The sequence below is a fragment of the Pundamilia nyererei genome, unplaced genomic scaffold, assembly GCF_000239375.1.
Source record: "Pundamilia nyererei isolate P.nyererei 1_Seehausen unplaced genomic scaffold, PunNye1.0 scaffold00033, whole genome shotgun sequence".
Classification (NCBI taxonomy): Eukaryota; Metazoa; Chordata; class Actinopteri; order Cichliformes; family Cichlidae; genus Pundamilia; species Pundamilia nyererei.
Window position 1 is genome coordinate 3,945,971 of NW_005187434.1, and position 6,776 is coordinate 3,952,746.

A 6,776-nucleotide genomic window follows, 5' to 3' on the forward strand; every position below is an offset into this window, starting at 1 on the left:
CTTATTAAGATTTTTGTTGATTCTTCATAATGGAGTTACCAGAGAAATTACGTAAATTTTGCTTCCCTGGCGTCAGCATGTGTGAGTGAGCAGGAGGGGAGTATATTTTAGATCCTCAAGAGTGTTTTGGTTGAGTGGCTTTGCTTGCATGATTACAGGGAGTCATAGTTGGCAGTGTGTGAAGGCCTGTGTTCTACACTGGGCAGCAGGGAGGGGGCAGGGCGAGCCTTATGTAATTTCACACAATGTCGCTGAAGCGGCCAGTAGCGAGGGAACAGGCAGGAAATCCAATAATGGCTCTACTGTACACCATAGACACAGCTGGATGACCACATCTGGAGGTTCAGGACAGCCAATAGCTGGTTCTGTTAGTCTCTCACCACCTCCTGGCTAGTCCTTTCCTGTCAGATTAGTCCATTTTAAAGTCTGTGTTGAAATGGTGACAATGATGCGTGTAGTCTATTGCAAAATACAAATGCATTTTTTCTTCTTCTTCACATTATTTTTACCTTATGTCTGATACAGCTATCCTAGTGGATTATTCTGAGTAGTTATATATTTTTCTTTTGGTTGTTTACTGTGGGTATAACAGTAGGTGAATCATAGTGGGTTTTTTTGTTGTTTTTTTTAAACTACACCTTTATACTAATAGCTTCAGCATACCAGTCTCATAGAGGTTTCCCTTAAAGGTGTGTAGCAGAGCATCTCCCAAAGCTAAACTACTAACATGGTTTCAAACCCAAGTTTTACCTTTGAAAGTACGTACCCCTTTTCCAAACAGCTCTCAGGGATGACTTCCCTGATGGTTCTCTGTAGCAAACCTAGCAAATCTAGTGCTTCACTTAGCTTTTGGGCTAGGGTCCAACCCTAAATTGGCAGCAATACTGAACCCTAATACCCACCAAATCTAAATGTTTTAAGATTTATGAGAGTTCTGTAATTGGCTTTTCTTATGAGAACACAGTACTGGCACTACAGCCTGAAATAGACATCTAAGCAGCATTAATGTTAATAAGTGTAAAATATATGTGATGCATATGCAACAAATTAGGTGACCTACTTTTGACACATTTCTTTTCAGTGCACAGAATATCAAGGCTTTTAAGAATCGTATTGCATTGTATGGCCAGCATTATTTTTCTACTTTTCTTGTCAAACTAAATGGCACAGTAGGTTTGTGTTTTAAAGGACCATATTTGGGTAGCATTACATTGGTTATTTTACCTAATAAGAGTCATATCAGTGAAGCTTCCTGTGCTGTTTATACTTGAATACTTCCACTTTCATTTTCAGTCACGGCATCTGAAATAGCTTTGTTGTTATTTTTTTTCTTTTTTACTCGTGTCTCATGGCTGCAGGTGTCTTTGTTTCTAATCATGCTGCTGTTAGTGTGATAGGCAGTGCTGTTCCGTCAGATTTAAAATGAAAGGTCTGACAGGCTGTGGTTAAGGGTCATTGTACCTCTTTCTATCAGGCAAATTACAGCTGTGTCAAAGTTGACTGTGGGTGTTCACACTTTTTGCACAATGTCTTCAGTTGCTGACTGTGTGTTGTGACCGCAGATTTCCTTTGTGAAAGTCAAGCAGGGGTAGGCTGCAGTGTTTGGGTAACTAGGGTAACTGCCTTCCTATGTGGCAGCTAGCAGTGTTATCATTAGGAAAGCTTCTAGCATCCTTGCACCTATTGCCAGATTAAGATAGAGTACATTCAAAAATAAAACACAGATTCCGGCCTGATTTTCAGATATTTGAATGTTGACATCTTTGTATGTTATCTCTAGATTAACCAAATTTGCCACAGTGTGCGAAGTATACTTCACCTCTTAGCCTTTTTGTTCACAGCGCTTTTTAAAATAGACAGAGAAAGCCAACATTAGTGTAAGTTTAACCTTATTTCAAGCTGAAAACTCTGAGCAGTCTTTCTGTTTTGATGACATAGGAGGGCTTCACATACGTGGTGGTCTGGGTGTTAGTGATAGATGGATATATCTTCATATCCCCATATTCATTACTAGTCCAAACATATTGAGATATGCCAATTCTGATGCACATTTCAAAGCCTAAATGCTGAACACACAAGAAATCTGTTTTTGACAATTTAAGCCACACTGGTGACTGCTTTGACGTGGTGTCTAATAGTTTGGAGCAGTAGTTAAGTAAATGTAAAATTCCTAATAAAAACCTAGCAGTTATTAATAAGTTTGGGTGAGTCCACTGTTGCGGAAAAGAGGGAATATTTTTCACAGGCGCGCTGTTCCTCGTGCTGCCTAAGAATAATTGAAAGCCTACTGATGTAGTACTTGTCACCTTATGAAAGCAACACCAGTGATTGTCTAACTAATGAGAACCGCACCAGCCTGAGTCTCCAGCTCTCATATTTAATTAATGCATTAGCACACCAGGCAAATACCCTCTTCATTGGCCAGATGCCGCTGATCATCGCATATCACACGGGTTGTCTGTTGGCACAAATCGTGCCTGTGTTCTTTTTAAAAAAATTTTTTTTATGGCTGTCTTAGATTAAACATGTACTACTTGTACTTCTTGCATCATGTATTTCTTGCATCATGACCTCTTTACAGCATTGATTTTTATGTCGTCATCCTACTTTTTAATGGCAACAGTCTACCTTGTCGTCATTGTTTTGATATTTCAGCCTGGCACTAGAAATACTGGTGCACTTTGGTTTGGATCTTTTAAGTGTTTTTGTTCTGAGATTAACTGAAAGGTATTTACAATCACCTTCTCTCTTTTTCTTTTCATTTTACTTTTTGTAGTACGTCTTCTTCTTGGCGTTTCTGTTCATGACACGGGCCGATCAGAATGAATTATTTAAACAGTGAAACAAGGCAAAGTCATGTCTGGGAAACATCAGTGTCAAGAGAAACCTTTTTTTGTCTTTAAATATAAAACGAAGTTGGTGATCTCACTTGGAAATAGTGTAATGATTTCCACTGTATCATCTTAGGATGGGCATTGACCTTCTTTATGTCTTTTGACCTTAAAAGATCTATTTGGGCCTAATTGTTAGGCTTCAGTGGATTAATTGCAAGGGCTCTGTTTCTGTGTTAAATTTCTGTGGATGGGGAATGAGGAAAAATGTTGGAGTAGAGCTGCATGAATGTGCAAGACTATGCTAAAGTTTCTCCAGATTTAGCTATAAGACTGCAGGTACCCCCTGCCAAAAAAAATAAAAAATAAGAGCACCAGAGTTGAAAAATATGAAATCATGTTATGACTACCACAAGATGTTAAGGGTGTCCAGTGACATTAACCAGACCTGTCTCAGATCACCTGATATGTCTGGGCAGTTCGTACATCTGAAATGTATTTTGCCAATAACCATTTGGTGCTATATAAAGACACAGGAAGTGCAAAGATGTGTGAACAGACTGGTTTTTCTCCTCTCACTGGATCAGCTGCAGACTGGTAAAGACCGAAAAAATACATGGACACACTCAGGTTAAAGTCCCGTTGAAACACAAGCTTACACCACTTGTAAATGTTAATACAGGAGTTTACCAAGACTGTAGGAGAGTGTGCTTTCAGTACCTGTAAGAAATCTTCTGCCATGTAGATAAAATGGTTTTGAAGCGTCTAATCAGGACGTCAGGGAAGCACAAGGTTGTTTTTGTTTTTTTGTTTTTTTAGGTTAATGTGTAAGAGAATCTACTGTGTAATGGTAATCGAATTGGTTTAAAATTAACAAAAATGACAGTACAGCATCTAATTTGGATTCACAGAATTTTCAGAAGATGTAACATTTTTGTGATTTATTTAGTTATCGGAACGATAGAAGACATCTATCGGGATATGAGATTTTGGTCATATCGCACAGCCCTAGTGGCCACATTTTTCCTGTCACTTAGATGAATGCTGCTTTCACTCGCATCTCTTTAAAATACAGGAAGGTCCCAGAGAGGCACTCTCTGGGTGTCTGAGCCGGGTAGTGAGTATAACAGCCTCACCTACTTGTTGTTTACAAGTGGCAGCCAATCACAAGAAAGTTGGCATAAAGGAAGGGGTAAGGGAGCTAAAATGGCCTGTTTGAGATGGTGGATGAACTGAGGGGATACACTAAGACCCAGTTTAGGATAAACACAGATTACCTTGAACTGTAAATCATGCAAAGCTACTTCAGTTCAGAATAAACATATGGAGCTGGTAGTGAGCTTACTAGGTCTCTGCTAAGGATACAATTACAGCGCTGTATCTTTACATGGCAAATAGTTGTTTGCTTCTATTTTAGTATTCCAATCATGTATATAAAAAAATCCTTTAATTTTCTCAGGAATGAGGACAATCAATTGTGCTCAAGCTACAAAGTCCGAGCACACCGAGATTTGAATAACTGTTTATATCAGTAGAATGAAACTGTTGTTTGAAGTCTGCCTTCTGCTCCACTTGAAGACTGCAAGCAGTCTGTGTGCTCTGTGCTAGTATTTCCAAAGCCATTCCTAAAATGGAGAGGGAGGGTGGGGTGTGTGGGGGTAAGAGGATGAAATATTGGCTTGCACTGCTGAAGGTTGAGGCCCACTCTACTATGTGGAAAAGAAGAGAGTAAAAAGAGAGTGGGGAAGGAAGGCACGCTAGAGCGAGAGAGTGAGGTGACTGAGTTCATTTGCAGCATTGGAAGCAAGCCAACGACTTGCCTGTGGGTGTCTGTAGCAGTGCCAGTGCATGTGTTTAGCCCGTCGCCTGGAAGGCCCCTTTCGCTTCAGAGTGGATGTCAAAGATCACTCATTGTGTTGGTTCTCTCATCTTGATTGAGGTTTTTTGTTCTCTGCCGATCTTGTGACTGCCTGCAGACTTGTTTTCTCACTTCTCAGGGGAATCTCTCTGAACACGACAGTCATCAAAGAGAGGTTTCTGCGTGGGTAGGCTCATCTCACCCCGTTTAAGTCTTTCTGGCCTCTTTTTTTTTGACCTTTTATTTTGAATAGTACACATTATGTTAATACAGTAATAGTGTCTTAAATTATTTAAGGGTTTCTGCTAAAGGACTTTCCCTCTGTGGTCTGTTTACTCAAGTCTGTCTGACCAAACAATGAGTGTGCACTAGTTTTGTGAAAATATTTGAAGCCACAGTTTAGACTGCGAGACACAAAGGCACAGTCTCTAGTTGGTGTGAGACTCTGAGCAGTGTTTTCCCATCTTGTGGCCTCTATGAGCCTATGTTTACAGAGCTCCTCTGTTTCTTACAGTCAGAGCCATGTTCAGCCTTTCGTAATAGAGCCCTTTGCGTAACTGAAATCAAGTGACACTTTGTGTTTGTGACAGTTGAACAGGAAGGAAGGGTAGATAGTGCCCCTCTTTGTGCTGGGGAAAAAAGACTCAAAATCATAGTCAGACAATGGAGACTGGCACAATAGTACTCTGCCCAAAGTAGTGCTGTGATTTGGTCTCTGGTTCATTGTGCTATAAAAAGTTCTACTTTATTACCAGTTGCAAAGATTATTACTCAGCCTGTCCCAGCTGAGAGACTTGAAAGGAGCTCACTATGAGGAACTATAGCCAGTAGTTGCGGTTTGTCATGTGACGTCATGGCCACAATACTCAAGAGTTGTTCGCCATATTGAATGTGATACAACCACCGGCTGCTAGGGAACAACATGTATTCCCCGACTGGCTGGCAGCAGTTACTGAAGGCGTCTGGCTGTTGCTGGATTAAATCTATTGCTGCACCAAGTGATTCATTTGGTTGCTTGCAGATTGCAGTGATTGACTGAAGTTTTTAATGTTTGTCTGCCATTACTTGCTAACCTGCCAGCTTTTCTGGAGCAGCCCAGCACAATATCGTTGCCACTTTCTGTAAAATAGTGAACATTAATTTTTCGTTGTAGAGCCAAACAGCATATTAGTTTTCCTTATTATCTATTCTTTAATAATTTAAATCTAAAATTAGACTAATCTCAGTGTAGGCAAAGTGCTTCTTTCTATTACTCAAATTAATATTCCAGCACTAAAGAAATTAAGTACTGCTGCTCAGTTAACAGCCAGTAGCAGTAGTTAAGGCTCGATCTGTTAATGCAGTATTGGAAATGGAGGGTTCCACATAGGATATAGGGCATGTCTTTCATATGTGTGTCATCAATAAAATTGGGAAGTAACCAAATGAAACAAGATAATGTGTTTGTAGTTTCTGTTCTAATAGTCATTAATTTATCAAATCACTAAACATTGTTGCATATTAAAGTATGAATACATAGTTGGTATTGCTTATTTCATATGTTTAATAACTACTTATGTTTGTTGTTAAGTGTTCTTGCATAGCGTTTTTTAGACTAAAGTAAGAAACTACTCTGTGTCCTATCTTGTCGTCGAGCAGTGAAATGCATTTGGACTTGTTTTGAGCGTTTGGCTCAGTGACAGTGGCTTTCCCATTCAGTTTACAAAATTGCAGTGCACTTAAAGCACTTTGCAATCTTGTCAAGATTTCGATCAGTGCCCCTGTTGAGTGCCCATATTTCACCATGCCTCTTGTTGTGTGCCACACACAGCACTGAAACATGAGCTATGAGAGGGAGGCGTCATTAGCCAAAGCCCTGCAGAAATGGCAGGAGGCCTAATTTCTCTGCTGGCAGAAGTCACAGGGACACATGTCGCAGGCACTAGTCCATCCACTACTACTACTACTACTACTAGCAAAGCAGGCTTGTAAGTGTGCCTGAGAATGACGGTGAACATCATGTGGAGAGTGAAATCTCACAAATAAGACTATAAGTGTATCCATCCATCCATCCCATTGAGAAACAAATTTCATATATATATATATAT

The 6,776-nt window shown here is 39.9% G+C and overlaps 1 protein-coding gene across 4 annotated transcripts in view; it reads left to right on the forward strand.

Moving 5' to 3' along the window:
• The window catches only part of ncor2 (nuclear receptor corepressor 2), a 91,088-nt gene that overhangs the window by 8,732 nt on the left and 75,580 nt on the right, over positions 1 to 6,776 (forward strand). The gene's annotated exons all lie outside the window — the stretch shown is intronic.